This window comes from Ctenopharyngodon idella, chromosome 11 (genome assembly GCF_019924925.1).
Source record: "Ctenopharyngodon idella isolate HZGC_01 chromosome 11, HZGC01, whole genome shotgun sequence".
Lineage (NCBI taxonomy): Eukaryota > Metazoa > Chordata > Actinopteri > Cypriniformes > Xenocyprididae > Ctenopharyngodon > Ctenopharyngodon idella.
The window spans coordinates 27,821,973-27,841,317 of record NC_067230.1 but is presented as its reverse complement, the minus strand read 5'-3'; the positions used below and the strand labels follow the sequence as shown (position 1 = coordinate 27,841,317).

Sequence of the window (19,345 nt, the reverse complement as noted above, 5' to 3'; positions counted from 1 at the left end):
AATATGATCATTCTTTAAAGGGAATGCGTGTCATTTTTCAATGTTCAAATACTTTTTTATATCCCTGTTTATCTGCAGATACAACTGGCAAGACTATCTGTTTGGTCGGCAGTGGAAAATGGGATAAATGTTAGAGAAAATGATGCTAATGGAACAGAAATAGTTTCACCTTTAATGATAGTAATATACATTATGCTATATGATGGAAGTGTAATGTATTGTAAACCCAAGACCAAATGAAGTCAGATATGGTTGTATCTTCCTTCTTAGGGACGTTGTAATTCTCAACACATCCCCAACCCACCCCAGGAGTTCTTTTCCTCTAAAGTTTCACTTTGAATTGTACAGTAAGTTCCTCTGTCGAAAACTTAGTATCCCTCTGACAGACACTGCAGCCCAAAGCTTTATATAGAGCGGAGAGCGAAGAAACATTCTGCTCCGCTCCGATTGTCTGGATAACAAAGAGAAATGGCAGACGGTGTCAAACTTCCTCACAGCTGCCACATGATAACTAGTGAGTGTGTGTGTTTGTGTGTAATATGTGTTGCCCTGGGTCGCATGTCTCCATGTCTATCACACCAGTAAAGTAGATGTCCTATTCTGCACCTGATTCCCTCGTATAGAGCAAATGAAATCCTGTAAAACCCATTTCGTAGAGGACACACTCTGATATCACAATAATCGCACTCGCTGAGATGCGGCCTGACTGCAGACACATAATTCCAATGTTTTTTGTTGTTTTATTTGATAATTTTTTTACAGATGAGCGCATTCTATATGTTGTGCGATTCGTCTTAGCTGTCAGAGATCTCAGAGAAAAGGGATGAGACATCTGTCTGGGTTTTGAGATGGAGAAGAAAAGGGGGCGGAAAAGTAGATGGAGACGGAGATATTGGGGGAAAAGTAGTTCCTTTTTTGCACTCAGTCTATCAGAGAGACGGAAAGAGACAAGGGGAGATAGACGGAATGAATGGACGAGCTGAAAGCTGAGTGAGAGCGATAGATACACGGCTTTAAAAGACAGAATGTGTGTGGGAGAGAGATAACATGAGACAGGGATGTCGTTGAGATGGAGAGAGGGATAAACGCCAGTGGGGACATATGGAGGCAGAATGGAGGAACGTATATACCGTCCGTTACGCATGTAAAGACACATACTGTATACAGACGAACAGATATACATGGAAAGTCCAGATTTTATTTTTTTGGCATATTGAAGGTTGTCCTTGCCAGTCTGTAGGGTGCGTATATAAGGTGAACGTGATTTCACCAAGTACAACATCTTTGTTGACCCTGGAACAACATTCCAATCAACCAATCAGACTTGAGGGACAAGTTTACAATTTATGTCAACATTAGGTTTACAACCAGGGTTAAGTGCTTCTACATCAGTGTTATTCACTTATCATTTCCCTCAGATTTTAAGGGCTACATTTTCAGACAGGAATGTTGGATCAACAAAATATGTTGATCCAGGAACATGTCTTACTTGGCAAAATCATTGTGACCGTGTATATAGTATGTATGTATGTAACTTCCATTACAGTATAATACTTTTAACATACTTTTATAGCATGTTTTGGAACTTGACATCTGGTCACTGTGTTAACAGCATGGAAAAACATGTGAAAGATCTTCAGAATATCTATTTATGTGGAGAAAAAAAAAAAAAAAATTATTGATACAGATCAGGTATATCTATGGACCATTCTTAAAGTAATTTAATAATAAAAATACCTTTACAATAAGGTTTAAACGTTAACATTAGTCAAGAAATAACAATGAACAGTATTTTTACAGTATTTAGGTTAATGTTAAATTCTACTTTTAAAATATGAAATTATATTTTGTAATAAAAATTATATATTTTTATAATACATTTAATATTTAGTTATTTATATATAAATAAATATTTTCAAAGTTTTTTTTAAAGAAATTATTAAATTAAGTATTATAAATTGTCTTGTATAAATAAAAAAAATGAATATAATAATATATTTAATTTTTTTATAATATTATAACATTTCATATTTTTATTTATAATTAAATAAAAAATAATATATTTAAGAAATAAAATTATATATTATCTTACGTAGAGTAACAAATTAATTGTTTGTTAAACTATAGTTAATTGTTATGAACGAACGTGAATTAAAAGGGGGGTTGATTATTATTTTACTATTTTAACTTTAGTGTGTAATATTGCTGTTTGAGCATAAAAAACTTCTGCAGTTACGACGCTCAAAGTTCAATGCAAAGGAGGATATTTTCTTTTAAAGATTTCTCTGTTTAAGTACTACAACAAACTGCTGGTACTGACTACAACAAGCTTTTTCCCGGGTTAGTGACATCACAAACTCCAAAATTTACATAAACCCTGCCCCCAGAAACACGCAACATAGGGTGTGAGGCCATGTTGGGCTGCTTTAGAGAAGAGGAAGAGTTGTTGTAGTAGAGTGTCGTTGCCATGCCGTCATTTTACGCTGGACTGCTTCACAAACGAGGGTCAATTCAACGCTGGATTTGCACAAAAGATTAACATGACGGCACATGCTAGTCCATGAGTTGAATCAACTCCACAGCAACTACATAAATTTATCCACTAACCATTCAGAAACGTCCAGTTGTATTCTAAAAGTTGTAACTTCTTCCTGAGTCTCTCCATCAGTGTCCGACTCCGGTTTGAACAATGTAAGGCTGAACACTGTTACTGACAATCCTCATTTTGGCTGCGTGAGATTCTCCAGCTTTGTTGTTGTTGAGCAACCGAAGCGCGAGCTGTTAAAGCTCCACCCTCTTCTGGAAAGCATCCGGGAGCAGCAGCTCATTTGCATTTAAAGGGACACACACAAAAACATGTTTTTGCTCACACCCAAATAGGGGCAAATTTGACAAGCTATAATAAATGATCTGTGGGGTATTTTGAGCTGAAACTCACAGACACATTCTGGGGACATCAGAGACTTATATTACATCTTGTAAAAGGGGCATTATAGGTCCCCTTTAAAAATGAACAAAAGCATATTTTAAAAATACTGGTGAAAAAAAAAAAGTTCATTATCAGGCTGCCTAATGCATAACTAATATCAAACATGCTGAACTTTAATGTAAATTATTACCATAATAATATTAAACTTAAGTTTATGCATCTGTATATGTATCTTAGACAGTGTGAAGAATTATTAGCATAGAGATAAAATGCAGTATTCACATAAAATCTTATGTTATAAATTCCAGAAAAAGGACCCAGAAAGTGTTTTCACAAATCATAACATCCTAAAACTCTGGATATTGTGTGAATTATTCCTTTAAAGCAAACACTGGTGTATATATAGTCAGTCTCACTTCATGTAGGGGATGCAGGGAACTCAACGTGTTTAGCAGCATTTCATTCGTTCTAAATGTCGAATGTGTGATGTGAATGTGATGCAGGTCTTGGTCACTTCAGAGAGAGGTGAGGACCAAACAGACAGCGGGTGAGCAGGGCATCTCGCCTCTGGTAATGAAAGCAAAGGATTCTGGGATGGATTGAGCACCGAGGGGTAGAAAAAGAAAGATGGGGAGATATGTTATGATTGACAGCGACAGAAAGAGAAAGTGGGCTTGATTCAGACTGATTCCCGCTGTTCTGCCTGCTGCACGTCCTCAGCCTGTCATATGTGCACGTGTTGAGGAGGATGTTGAATTCATGAAGCCGTATCCATTCACCCAGCGCTTGCGTTCGCGTTACTCATCGGCCGTGTATGTGTGTGTGTAGTGCGGGGGCTCCCGCGTTCAAACGGGAGATTCTCTCCCACTGTTCTCTTTCCATTAAAAACCAGCTCCCACTGCTCAACGAGTGCCACGCGCAGTCGACCAAGGACGTCCAAGTACTCTGTGTCTCTAGACTGTGAGAGTTTGACTCATTTTAGAAAAGCGTGCAGCTGTCACCGTAAGCGTGAATCTAATCTCATGTTGACGTTCATCAATCAACATAAAGTCTGCTGCTCATTGCAGTTAAGTCTGCCTTCTTAGAGAACAGACCATCTGACTGATTTGTAAAAAACTTTAGGTATTAATTAAAGCCATATGTATATGCATTATAAAGGTATTATAATGTATGTATATCTTTTCATAAATATTTGTAACCAAAGTTAAAATGCATTATAATATGTGCAGATTGTCATGTGTTTTAATGAATTATACTCAGTGTTGGGTGTAAATAATTACTAAGTATACTAATTACTGTAATTTAATTACTTAAATTCCTTAAATACTGTTCGGTTTCTCGCACAAACCGATTGTTTCGTGTCTTAGGACATCAATGTGTCGTCACGAGCCGCAGGGTTTAATTTGGATTTGTCTGTGCATGTTTTTTTGACTCTTATAGATGGAGTTCCCATTGACATGCATTATAAGACTGACAGACTGCAACGGTTGGGGTTAAAAATCATCATTTGTGTTCTACTGAAGAAACAAAGTCACCTACATCTTGGATGCCCTGGGGGTAAGCAGATAAACATCAAATTTTCATTTTTGGGTGAACTATCCCTTTAAGAATTTTTTAGTTAGTTTTAATGAAAAACTCATTGAAGTACGACTTACTCAACCAATCAGGGTCTGGTTGCATAATCTGCTAAGGCTAGTCATCAAATTTACATGAAAGTTACATGAAAAAGTAGATTGGTCTAATTTGATAGTGAAAAGTAAGACTGACTGCCTCTTTACTAACTGCTAGTGGGTCATACTAGATATTAAGACACTAGATCTTAACATAATGGCTGTGTTTATGCAACTGGCCCCAGATTAAAACTGCCGTTTTTCAGACGGTGCCAGGCATTTTTGTGTGACAAGCGGACTGTGAACAGACCGTGTGGTTGTTGGACACGCCGTCTGAGGTTGAATCTAGAATCTGGCTTGCCCTTCGAGACAGAATTTTTTTTTTTTTTTTTTGGAAGCGGCGTGTGAAATGACGCGTGCGTGTCGGCACTGTACAGTATACGATGCCCTTTTTGAAGTGCGTAGGCTAGTGTATGTTCTGCCGCAGGCTTACCCACGCTGCCTCCTGTGTGTCATCAGTGAATGAAAGGCCCTCGTCTCGTTGAAAACATGTGAGGGAAGAGCGCGTCAGATCTTCAGCAAGCTCTGGCATCAATTATACAACTGACACCGGAGTGAAGCGTCTCTCTCCGTCTCTCCCCATAGCGCACGTAGCTTACAAGACCGTAATGAGTCATCCGTCTTAATTAACAAATGAATGGTAGAGCGTCAGGAGCGACTGTCACGCTTGTTTACGCGCCATCTTGCCCTGCTGAGTTTCGCCTTTGTGTCAAAGCAAACATGCGATATTGCCGACTCAGAACTCCCTGTCACCCAATTAGCTTTGAATGATCGTAGCGGGAAAAACGTAACGGTGGCGAATACTCCGGGGATGAGTGGAACAAAGAAGTGTCTCTCTTTTTCTGTCCCTCTCTTGTTTTCTCTTCAAGGGTCCCCTCAGGGTTCCCACGTTGCTTTTCAAATGAATAGCCTGCCCTGATAAGGGCTATTTGTTTGTTTGCTGCGGTTTCCTAATGTGCGCCTGTCTATTCAATATCCATTAGGGGCCGGCGTGAGGCGCTTGGCATCCAAATGCAAAGTGACAAAAACACCTTGATGTGGAGTTTGTTTTCTCTCTCCCGGCCGTCGCTTCCTTTTGTTCGGGATGGAGACAAGCGTCCGTCTTTGTTAAGGCTGCTAATTGCTTCTCTAGTGGCGCGGCTGTAGCTTTAGCTGTCTGGCGGCTGATAAAGTATTGATTGTCTGTCTATGAGGAGGGGTAGAGTGCGGAAGGGGTTAGAAGGGGATGGAAAAGGAATTAGGTTCTTTGCACCTGCTTCTACCTGTGGCACAAAAGCGGCCCGAGTTCAGCTGAGAAAGGACAAAGCGCTGACCATTAGCTAGCTTGTAGCCCATAGTTTTATAACAATGCCATGTTATGGGAATTATTTGCTCCTTCACAGCCGTAGAAAAAGCTGCATTGTGTTTGGAGAGGAAATTAAACGCTAATAAGCTCCTCAAGCCTGAAACTTTTGCCGTCGCCTCAGTTGCTAAAATTGCATTGAGTGTAGAGATAATGCCTTTTGACCTGAAAGAACGATTGATTTCAGATTCACCTGAGAAAGCATGGAGAAGGCACGTCAAAGCAGTTAATGAGGTGCTTATTTTAGACTCGTGCAAAAAAACAAAAAAACAAAAAAAACAAAAAAAAAACAGCTTAAATCAGAACTATGTTTACACAGCTTCTTTTTCTTCTTTTTAATGATTCTGTCAAACTTATTCACAATGATTTTGTTTGGGAGTAAAACTGAGGTGGGTGGCATGAATCATAGGCCTTAAACACAATACTTAAAACAATTTGTGAATCTTATTTGAAAACATAGTGATATATAGCATTATTTAAAAAGATTTTTTTGTTTTTTAAGAAAATGTGAGTGCTGCTTGCTCATGGAAGTCACAGCCACAAAGGTTGCTAATGTAGTAGTAATAATAATAAGTATTTATAATACATTATTATTATTAACATCAAAACTCTTACCATAGCAAAAACGTAGCAACACCTTGTCAACCATATTAGCATTTATATATAAATTATTGCTGTCAAATCGATTAATCACGATTAATCGCATCTAACATAAAAGTTTGTTTATACTGTATATACTTATATATAACTTTTATGTTAGATGCAATTAATCGTGATTATTCGATTTGACAGCACTTACACACACTTATACTCTCTCACACATGTATATTTGCTTATATATACATATATATATATATATATAGTTGCAAGAATAAGTATGTGAACCACTTGCAGAATCTGTGAAAATGTTAATAATTTTAACAAATAAGGAGATAATACAAAATGCATTAGTGCATTAATTTTTTATTTAGTACTGTCCTGAGTAAGATATTTTACATAAAGATGTTTACATATAATCCACAAGACAAAAAAATAAATAAAAAAAAAATAGCTGAATTTATTAAAATAACCCCATTCATAAGTATGTGAACCACTAATTCTTAACACTGTGTGTGGTTACCTGGATGATCTATGACTGTTTTTTTGTTTTGTGATGGTTGTTCATGAGTCCCTTGTTTATTCTGAGCAGTTAAACTGAGCTCTGCTCTTCAGAAAAAAATCTCCAGGTCCTGCAGATTCTTCAGTTTTCCAGCATTTTTTGCATATTTGACCCTTTACAGCAGTGACTGAATGATTTTGAGATCCGTCTTTTCACACTGAGGACAATTGAGGGACTCAAACACAACTTTTAAAAAAGGTTCAAACATTCACTGATGCTCCAGAAAAAAAAAAAAAAACATGATGCATTAATAGATGGGGGGTGAAAACATTTGGAATTTGAAGATCAAGGTAAATTGTATTTAATTTGTCTTCCGGGAAACATGCAAGTATTTTCTGTTGCTTCCGAAGGGCAGTGCTAAATAAAAAAAAAAAAAAAATGATATTCAAGCGAAATAAGAAAAATTTGGACCTCTTCATCCTGTTCAAAAGTTTTCACCCCCCCCCCCATTCATTCTGGAGCATCAATCATTGTTTGAACCTTTTTTAATAGTTGTGTTTGAGTCCCTCAGTTGTCCTCAGTGTGAAAAGATGGATCTCAAAATCATTCAGTCAATGCTGGAAAGGGTTCAAATATGCAACAGATGGTGGAAAACTGAAGAATTTTTGAGACCTGGAGATTTTTTCTGAAGAACAGAGCTCAGTTTAACTGCTCAGAATAAACAAGGGTCATTTTAATACATTCAGCTATTTTTTTGTCTTGTGGATTATATGTAAACATCTTTTATGTAAAATATCTTACTCAGGACAGTACTAAATAAAAAATAACATGCATTTTGTATGATCTCTCTTAGTTTGTTAAAATTTTGCACATTTTCACAGATTCTGCAAGTGGTTCACATACTTTTTCTTGCAACTATATATATATATATATATATATATATATATATATATATATATATATATACACGTGTGTGAGTATAAGTATGTGTAAATGCAGTCAAATCGAATAATCACGATTAATCGCATCTAACAAATGTTTGTAAATATAGTGTGTATCAGGGGCGTTTTCTCCGAAGAGGCAAGGGATGCAGTGCCTCCTCAAAAAAACTGAATGAGAAAATAGTCGATATTACAAAAATAAAACAAAGCAAATGTCACAAAATTTGACATTAAAAAGTGTAAAAGTCACTCGTTTTTCTAAAGAAACACTGTCTAACAGCGACACCCACAGATGAAGTTACAGTGGGAGTCCGCGTTTCGTGCCTCTCTTTAGCTCATAGAAAAAAAGCAGAGCCTCTAAAGCGTACGGTGGGTTTAGTGGGGGGTAATTGAGAATGAATGGGGGAAAGTCACGTGAGAGGAGGCAGTGCCTCCATTGCGCTATGATTGGATATGATCGGTTACGATTGGACATGATTGGTTCGTGCGATAAATCCCGCCTCTTGTTTTCATGCGCGTTCTCATCGAATGGCCTGAATAAAGACAGTGATGCCGTTAATGGGAAGACTAATAAAAAAGTAAGTAAACAACTGTCACTTAGATATCACCGCTTTATTTCATGTCAAAATCAAACTCGAAATGGCTTGAAAACATGATGACTGCGGGGATTTTTAGTGAGCAATAAGCATGGTGAAATTAAAGGTACACCTTTCTGTCTGTGAGTGAGTGACCAGTGTGTACAAGCTTGATGACTGCTGAAAATAAATTGACTATTAAAAAGAAAAGCTGAATATTAGTTTATAAATAATATATATTGTTTAAATTGTTACTGCCTTTAGTTATTATTTTGGAATAAATGTAAAAAATGCATAAAAACACTAACTTGATGAAATTTATACTTGGTTTAAATAAATATAATATTACATACTGTAAAAATACAAAATAGAATTGTATTTGGTCTCTCTTTTTATGTAATGTTAACTTAACCAGGAAAATTGTGTAACAGGGACATAAATAAGGACATTGCCTCCTCATTTTAAAACACCACCGCACACCACTGGTGTGTGTATATACATATATACATATACAGTGGGTACGGAAAGTATTCAGACCCCCTTAAATTTTTCACTCTTTGTTATATTGCAGCCATTTGCTAAAATCATTTAAGTTCATTTTTTTCCTCATTAATGTACACACAGCACCCCATATTGACAGAAAAACACAGAATTGTTGACATTTTTGCAGATTTATTAAAAAAGAAAAACTGAAATATCACATGGTCCTAAGTATACAGACCCTTTGCTCAGTATTTAGTAGAAGCACCCTTCTCACTCTGGAGAAGGTTTTCGTCCAGGATATCCCTGTACTTGGCCGCATTCATCTTTCCCTCGATTGCAAGCTGAAAAACACCCCCACAGCATGATGCTGCCACCACCATGCTTCACTGTTGGGACTGTATCGGACAGGTGATAAGCAGTGCCTGGTTTTCTCCACACATACCGCTTAGAATTAAGGCCAAAAAGTTCTATATTGGTCTCATCAGACCAGAGAATCTTATTTCTCACCATCTTGGAGTCCTTCAGGTGTTTTTTAGCAAACTCCGTGCGGGGTCGGGCCACTCGGGCCACTCTGCCATAAAGCCCCGACTGGTGGAGGGCTGCAGTGATGGTTGACTTTCTACAACTTTCTCCCATCTCCCGACTGCATCTCTGGAGTTCAGCCACAGTAATCTTTGGGTTCTTCTTTACCTCTCTCACCAAGGCTCTTCTCCCCCGATAGCTCAGTTTGGCCGGACGGCCAGCTCTAGGAAGGGTTCTGTTCGTCCCAAACGTCTTCCATTTAAGGATTATGGAGGCCACTGTGCTCTTAGGAACCTTAAGTGCAGCAGAAATTTTTTTGTAACCTTGGCCAGATCTGTGCCTTGCCACAATTCTGTCTCTGAGCTCTTCAGGCAGTTCCTTTGACCTCATGATTCTCATTTGCTCTGACATGCACTGTGAGCTGTAAGGTCTTATATAGACAGGTGTGTGGCTTTCCTAATCAAGTCCAATCAGTATAATCAAACACAGCTGGACTCAAATGAAGGTGTAGAACCATCTCAAGGATGATCAGAAGAAATGGACAGCACCTGAGTTAAATATATGAGTGTCACAGCAAAGGGTCTGAATACTTAGGGCCATGTGATATTTCAGTTTTTCTTTTTTAATAAATCTGCAAAAATGTCAACAATTCTGTGTTTTTCTGTCAATATGGGGTGCTGTGTGTACATTAATGAGGAAAAAAAATGAACTTAAATGATTTTAGCAAATGGCTGCAATATAACAAAGAGTGAAAAATTTAAGGGGGTCTGAATACTTTCCGTACCCACTGTATATGTGTTTGTGTGTGTGTGTGTGTGTGTATATATATATATATATATATATATATATATATATACAGTATATATATGTATATATACACACATTATATATTTACAAACTTTTGTTATATGTGATTAGATAATTGATTTGACAGCACAAATATAAATGTTTTTATTATTATTAAATTCTCATTTTATTACAAATTTGTTTCAAATGAACAGCCAGTTAGAATTACGCTAATTTACGTTTTGCGTGCTTCATTTTATAACGTACATCGCAATGATAACTTGCAGTTCGGTAAGTGAGTGTGATGTTGATTCAATGATTCAGTGAAGGATTTGTCAGACTGAATCAAAGGAACTGATTGAAAAGATCCATTCAGTTTATAAGAATCATGTGTTGAAAGTTTTCTTGCCATTATTTTACTGTTTGGTCTTTTTATCTCATCAATTCAGGCTGCAAGCTCATGATTGCAAAGATGCTGAATCATTTACTTGGTACTCAAAATAAAGAGTAAGACTCATAAACAACAAAGACCGCAGAATACAGTCGCATGTTTTCAAACCTCTTTGCGTAAGTATGAGCAAGCAATAGTAATTTGTGTTTTAGCAAACATCACTAAAGAATTCACATAAAATTAAATCAAAAGCAGCATGAGACTTTTAAGACCACTTTTGAGTGATGACTTGGTTTTTTGAACTGAGTGATTGAGACGAACGAACCGTTTGACTAAAAAGCATTGGACTTTCCAGTTCCGATGTCAAATACCAGTGACATGATTAAAATCTAGTTTGGACCGGCAGACTTTTAGCCTGTGTGCTTCACTGCAGCCCATTTGCTTCATCTCCACTTCGTTAGATCTGTAGATGGCCCCAGACCTCAAAATATCAGCCTGGGAGAGGAAAGGAAAAGAGGAAGAGCCATACAGACTAGATTTTTACATTCTCTGAAGAAAATGTGAGTGGTTCTTGCCCGTACCAAACTAGTCACCATGATGCTGTAGGTGGTTGTCAGGGCATTACTGTATGGTTAAGATGTTCTGAGTGTTTTTTAGCGATTGCTAAGGTGTTTTGATTGGTTGCTTGTTTTATCAAGCACCACCAAACTTAAGAACTTAAGAGTTGGAACAAAGCGATGAGACTAAACCTTCCCACCATCCGCAGACACTATCTCAAGCGATGTAATTGCATGGATGGCTTTTTGCTTTGTTTATGCGTTGGTGTTTGGGTCAGTCAGAGTTAGTGTTTGTGAGGCTGACATTAGCGACGGGAACGACCGCTCGCCAAGAGAACCGATTGTTTGTTTCAGATCAGTAGCGGTCAGTGGCATTTGTCTAAGCTGTGAGTCAAGGAACAGCGTGACGTTGGTGTTGCCACGGGGATGAAATGACCTTACAGAGCCCATAGATCAAGAGTAATAGGAGACACCAGTGTCAGTAGAACATTATAAACTTCCTGAAAGAGCAACTTGTTTCAGCTCAAACGTCATTGCACGCCTTTATTAGTAGGGCAGAGAACTATAGAAGCCTGCAAGGTAAGTTAAGAAGCCGGTGTCAAGGCTCAATATTAAGGTGTGGGAAAGATTTGGGCCTCAGATGCCCCTTTACCCTTCATATGATAATCATGTGCTATAATGCCATGCAAACATGTGTGTGTGTATATATATATATATATATATATATATATATATATTCACGATTTATATATATATATATATATATATATGTATATATATACATATATATATATATATATATTATGCACATACATATATTATATATTTACAAACTTTTATGTTTGATGCGATTAATCACGATTAATCGATTTGACAGTACACGCGTGTCTGTGTGTGTGTATGTGTGTGTGTGTGTGTATATATATATATATATATATATATATATATATATATATATATATATATATATATATAAGTGTTGTCAAATTAATCACGAGATATATATATATACATATATATATATGTATATATGTATGTATTATACACGCACATATATTATATATTTACAGACTTGTGTTAGATATATATACATATATAAAACCACTTCACTGTTTATATTTTTAAGCATGAAACTTTATTAATTAGTAGTTTTTTAAGTTACATATACATCATATAATATTGCCAAAGTTAAAAACAGTCAAATTAAACATTTCATTACTTTTTGCAAGCTTAGCTTACTTGCTTCACATTATGCTAACTGTTAAAGAAAAACTCTTTTGTCTATCTAGAACTAGATATCACAATAACGGATTACGTTTTTAATCAGGCATTGAGAATTTTGTGAACCGCTGTCGATAGAGGCACAGGTTTTTTTTTGTCTTTGTTAAACTGCTTTTTTAAACACAACATTCTCTCTTTATGTGAATGTGAGTGAGCTTGGTTGCATATTGTGATTGTCATTTTCATAAACAACTAAATTCTGTCTGTACAGAACAGTGGCGGCATGTACGGTGACCATAAAGATGAAAACTGGACTGATGTTCTTCCATTGCAGAATGTAAACCTCAGTTCTGTAATGAAAAAGAATGTAATATGAGCTTATGCATGTAAAGCTTTGACAGCATTATATGCATATATACGCATATATTCGGTACCATCTGATCTTTCAGTTTCAGTGTTTCTATATAACACACTCTCTAACCCACACACATTCCCACACACCCCCAAAAGTGACGTCCCCAGTTAGAATCCCATCAGAGAAACAGGTCAAGAGGGTCAATATTTACAGCGTCAAGCCCAGATTGCAATTACCTTCATGGAGGCCAGGCGGCGAGGAGAGAGGAGAGAGGAGGCGGCCTGCAGAGCAGTTTAGGATGAGCCGTGATGCGATACCCCCCCCCCCACACACACACACAGATTCCTTCTCTTCTGATTGCGGTGCACCCCAGCCTCCAGTGTGGCTAACACTTGTAGAAATTACCTGACAGAACCAATTTAATGTTATTACCCAGCCACGTGCATCCAGCTGTCTCAGAGAGAGGCGTTCGTTGAGATATTGGAGCAGAGCCTCCCCCTCTCCACCCTCCCCAATTTATTTCTCACAAATGAAAATGAATTATGCATTTTCCAGTGTCACTCTTGCACATAAATGCCGAGAACACATTCAGCTGCATCTATTACTTGCGGAGGGAATATGAGGCAGATACTTGTTGAGATGACGCTGTTTAAAAACTTGCCTCCAAGTTTTGTGAGCACAAGGCAGAGGTCATTTTTCACAGGTTTTTGGGTTGCACTATACATTATATGGTTCAATTGTCCTTCAAATGTATATATTATTTTTTATTGATATATATAAAATATTACAAATGTGTGTATATATATTATTTATATTATTATAAATTATTTATATTATATATATGGGCCATTCTACAGAATTGGTTCAAAGTCAGAGTTGGAAACATCTTGAACAAAAATTTTTCTTTATCCACAAATTTTGTATGTATGCAAATTGCACAATATCCAAGGTACACATTTCTTGTAATTGTGCAGTTAATTCTTATATTGTATTTTCTAAAAGTTTTGGAATATTTTTCCTCTCCTCAGATTTGTCACTACTGAAACACAATAATAAATAATAAAGGCTTATATCGACCTATTAAGATTTTACCTTGTAAATATATTTTTTGCTATTTTGTTAAAAAGTTTTCACAGGTAGATCAATAACAATTACAATTTTAACAATATTTCAAGTGTAATTTATGAGATTTGTTGTATTTTGAATCCAATCTTTGTGAAAAGCATAAAGTTTTTTTTTTTTTTAAGTTAAGGATTCATTAGTTTGAATATATATTCAACCAAACAATAACATGTTAGTTGATAATTCAGTATACTTTATTTTTGACAAAATATCCCATGTTTCGGTCGTAACTGCCCATTTTCGGTAGTGACGATAATGTTTTGGTAGTGACCACATCACATTACAGAATTTTAACTCACATACTAAAACACTACTAAAACATACTAAAATATTAATGTTTTGCATAACTGTACTAAAATTGAGTTATTTCCCTCAAATAAAGGATTATGTGTTCTTTTGTCACTACCAAAACAGTGATGTCACAACCGAAACTTCAGGACATGTTTCGGTCGTGACTGTTTCGGTTGTGACAATTTTAGATTTTTTTGAGCCTAGCTCAAAGATGCTAATCAGCATATGGTTAGCTAGTACAGTTCTAAACAGTTGTACACACACAAAAACTATATTTTATCAAATAACACCCAAAAAAGCAACAATGTCGCAATCGAAACTTCAAGTTTTGGTCGTGACTGTTTCGGTAGTGACAATTTTAGATACTTTTGAACCTAGCTCAAATATGATAATCAGCATATGGTTAGCTCGTACAGTTCTGAACAGTTGTGTACACACAAAAACTATATTTTATCGAATAACACCCAAAAAAACAATGATGTCACAACCAAAACTACACCACGTTTTGGTTGTGACAATTTTACATTATTTTGAGCCTAGCTCAAAGATGCTAATCAGCATATGGTTAGCTAGTACAGTTCTGAACAGTTGCACACACACAAAAACTATATTTTATTGAATAATACCCAAGAAAACAATGATCCCAGAACCGAAACTTCACCAACCGTTTCGGTTGTGACTGTTTCGGTAGTGACAATTACTTTTGAGCCTAGCTCAAAGATGCTAATCAGTACATGGTTACTTAGCACAGTTCTGAACAGTTGTACACACATAAAAAATAAAATTTATGGAATAACACCCAAAAAGGTTTGCTTAATTGCATAAAAAGGTGTTTGGTAGTGACGTTCCTTAAAGTTACACACAGATTTTCAGGCTTTTGAACACATTTACCTCAAAATGATGGTACCCATCTACTATGAAAGAGAGGTTATGAGAGGGAGGGACAAAGGAACATTTCCTGATCAAAAATGTAGGGGTGTGGTTAAAATCAGTCTCAGCCAATGGACTAAAACATACACTGTTTCAGTAGTGACATGAAAATTCGGGACGCATTTCATGTTTCAAATTTCATGTTTTACAAAGAAAATATAAAATAAATTTTAAACTTAACTTTTAAAAAAAAAAAATCCAAAAGATATTTTTAAAAACAACAATGGAAAAAATTGCAAAAAATATTTCAATATAATTTTCAAAAGTTGAAATTTAGGAGTTAGGGTTCGGGACAGCCACCTCCCAATAGAAAGTACCCAATAAATTATGATTTTATATATATTAAGCTTACTGATATTTTAAATATTATTGTGGGATTCAATAGATAATAGAAGGATCTTAGTAAACCTCTAAGATTTGAATACTTAAATGCTTTTAAATGTGTTTTATGGTTGTGGGACAGCTGCAATTTGCATCAATTCTGTAGAATGGCCCATATATATTATACATAAATGTAATATATTCAAATGTTTATATTTAATATTTAATATTTTTCATATAATATCTAAAAATCTGAAGGATTGAGCCTTATTGTAATACGCTGGAAATGCTGTACAGAGGGAACATTGACATGCTTGATATTGTAAGTGTAATTACATATGCATGTTTATACAGTCAAATGTGTTTTTAGATGTCAATTATTACAGGGGCAATTGACCTGTATGCTCAAATAAGTCACGTAAAATTATCAAATGCATTTAAAAGCAAGAGTGAATACTCCTATATTATTATTTTATCCAAAGCGACATGCATTCATTTGCATTGCATCAGTGCATGCATTCCCTGGGCCTTGAACCCAAAACTCTGGCATTGCTAGCACCATGCTTTTCTATTTGAGCTACAGGAATGTTATTGGCTGTATTATGTTTAAGTTTGCTATTAAAATCACCTTCCAGAAGAATTGCAAAGGTGTAGGTTGGCTACATTAATGCGTCCACATTTTCAGTTCTCTCACACGTCGCTCATTAGAAGCGGCAAAGCTTCATCGCCCTCATCAATACAAGCCTGAAATTCTCGCATGAATGCATTACGTCTATAACTGTAGTCTCCCTGTTGCAAACGGCCGTCCTTCCTGTGTGTGACAAGGTCGCCTCACATCTGCCAACTTAAGAATTCTCCTCACATTCTCACTAATCCTTCGCATTTGAGCTGGCAATACAAACAAATTTAACTCCGCCTGTAAGACAGGCTTTTGTAATACCCAGCGGATTGTTTAGTATTCTAGCCATCATCCATCACTGCATCCCTATTCCCTACGCTGTCCTTTCTGTACAATACTGTAAGGAAGTGGGAAAGACTAGCATGCTAACCGTACCCGTGAACAGAGAAAAATAATTTGGCCTTTCTTTTCCAGACGCTGAATCGTGATGCTTGGAAAGCTATTATCTCCTGCTAAGCTGCATGGGACGCCTGCGAACCATCGTGATAAGAGGACCGTGAGATGGGTCCTGTGTGTGCTCTGGCAGTAAGTAGCTATTAGGGCGATGACATTTTAGTGGGGTCTTATTGACCGTGACATGCACATGGATGAGTTTGGCTAATGGGTGTCAGGCCCACGTTTTGGCACCCCACACCCAGAGGGCTGTCTAACAAAAATAATAGCCCATAATAGCCTGCTAAATCATCTCATTTTCCATTGCTCTTTATTTTCAGCTCGGGACGTAACACATATTTGGATCGGAAAGTACTTAAGACGTCAGAAAATAGCATGCTCCGGATGCCCTCAACAGAGTCTGTACGTTTCTCCCTCTCACTGTTGAACGATGTTGTCAATTTTTAAGGGTTGTGCACCATTCTGAATTGAATGCCATTCAAAGCGAATTGAATTTAAATTGAGGTAGCAAACAGGATGCAGAATTGCAATTCGAATTGTAATGCAAAGTAGAATGACTGAAATTCATAGAGATTCATATCAATTTTTAACTTGATAAGTAGTCACAACAAACTCTGAATGGTGACTTGACAAAACCTTGTTTGAAAGTTGTGAAAAGTTTACAAGTCTGAATGTTTATAGGCATAACAGGGATGGATGGATGGATGGATGGATAAATGGATAGACAGAGAGATAGATAATAGAGAGACAGAGAGCTATATAGAGAGAAATCTCTAATCAATAGTAGATTTAATAAATAAATTAGATGCAATAATACATTTCTATTAAATATTTGTTTTATTGATATATTTTATTTATTATTTTTTATTTATATTATATTTTTTATTTACATTTTAATTTTTGGTATTTTTTCTATTTAATATTTATTTTCATGCTTTAATACTTTTATTTGATATATATATACATATGCATCTACTGATACAGTATATATATAGTATATTTATATATTTTATATTTTTATATTCTTATATTTTAGTATTTATTTATGTTTTTTTAATTAAATCTAATCAATGGTAGATTTCATAAATAAATTAGATGGTTTTTATCTAATATTTTTTTAAATATTTTGTATTAAATATTTTAATTGGTATTTCTTTTAAAATATTTTTTTCATATTTTAATACTTATATATATATATACTGTAATCATATATTAATAAAATAATATTAAGTAAATTAATGTTTTTTTCATCTTTTATATATTTTATATTCTTATATTTTAATATTTTATTTTTGATGTATTTTTATGTTCTTATATTCTAATATTTTTACATTTAATATTTTAATTTTTTTTAATAATTATTTGATATATTTTTGTAGACCAGGGTGGAAGAACACTTCATTTCCCAGAATGCATTACTTGTGTTGAATTTCTTAGAATTACAATTCAGTAAAAATTCCTCTTCTTGTCATTCCAACTAAAATTCCAGCTTCTTGTCTGTTGTTGCCAATTCAATTCAAATCCACACTCATGAATTCAAAGGGAGACAATCCTTCAGTTCTGAATTTTGCACCACCATGGCAGGGGTGTCGTATCTTATTGCAGAAGTTGAGGCCAGAGGGATATTGGTGACAGGAAAGACTCGGTCACGGGCACTTTCCCCCAATGTGGCACGGGGAACGGGTTGCCTTGAGTAGTGGCAGTGCCACGGGCTATCGGAGTGTGAAATCGCGCGGCGGTTATCCCATTACGCTTCATTTATCAACGCACCGCGCCATCCCTCACTTTTGACAAGTTTCTTAACCATTGGAAAACAGTCAGGGGGCATGAGGCAGGGGGGGAAAGATGGCTCGAGCACGAAGGGGGCAGGGACAGAAGGCTGTTGTGCCGCATCTGGAATGGGATTCTAATAAAGCCCGGCGCTGCCATGGAAACAGGAGGAGAGCCACCCCACATCCTCTGAGCAGGGAGAGACCCCAAGGAGCATCTTCGAAGCGTGGCAAATGGCCCAGTGCCTCCGACCCATGCAGAAGCAGGCGCCTTGCCAGTGAAAAGGGGCCAGATAAGGGTGCGTAAAATTAGCTGTGGCTTCCAGAAAAAGAGGGGGAAATGTGCAACCTAGTCCCCCATGAAAGGAATTTCACACAGACGCCTCTATCGCATTTTCCCGCTCCGCACACCGTGACTGCCAGTCCTGCAGTCAGACGTCCACGGGGCGAAAAAGATGAGTACAAAGGGCGAGCAGACAATCGACGCTCGACCGTGTCTGCTGCGGGTGCAGGAAGCAGCGTGCATTATGGGATTGGGTGGCACCAGTTCCTGCCTCCTTTTCCCAGTTTGCTGCATTAAAAAAGGTGGCACCCGCACTTGCCTGTATCCTTAACGGATTAGTGGCCGATTCGCTTGGTTAACTCGTGCACCCAGCTGCATTCACACAGCGCATCTTCTAAAGGAAGCTCTGCTACCCAGAGTTCTCCTCTTCTGTTTCTCGCTGCTGCCTTTCAAGTGACACCAGACTGATGAAAGTGGAAGAAAAAAGGAGACAGCGGTGGCGGGGAGAGAGAAAAGGAGTTGCGAAATGAAAGAGTTGACTTGTTTCCCTCGAGGGGGGTTTCCCTCAGCCGGCGTGTGAAGTGATGCCCTCAGTGATTCATGGGAAATTTACACATCGAGTGTGAAATGCCCCTTGGCTCGCATTAAAGATTGGGTTTTAATATCTGACTAATACAAAGCCTTAA

General features: G+C 36.8%; 1 protein-coding gene across 1 annotated transcript in view; it reads left to right on the top strand.

The window, feature by feature from the left end:
- The window catches only part of elk4 (ETS transcription factor ELK4), a 150,772-nt gene extending 133,670 nt beyond the window's left edge, over positions 1-17,102 (top strand). Inside the window, exons 6-8 of the transcript XR_007932517.1 lie at positions 4,370-4,486; positions 16,629-16,739; positions 16,928-17,102. The gene's annotated coding sequence lies outside the window, so the exon portion shown is untranslated. The remainder of the gene's footprint in view (positions 1-4,369; positions 4,487-16,628; positions 16,740-16,927) is intronic.
- Positions 17,103-19,345: the final 2,243 nt, after the last annotated feature.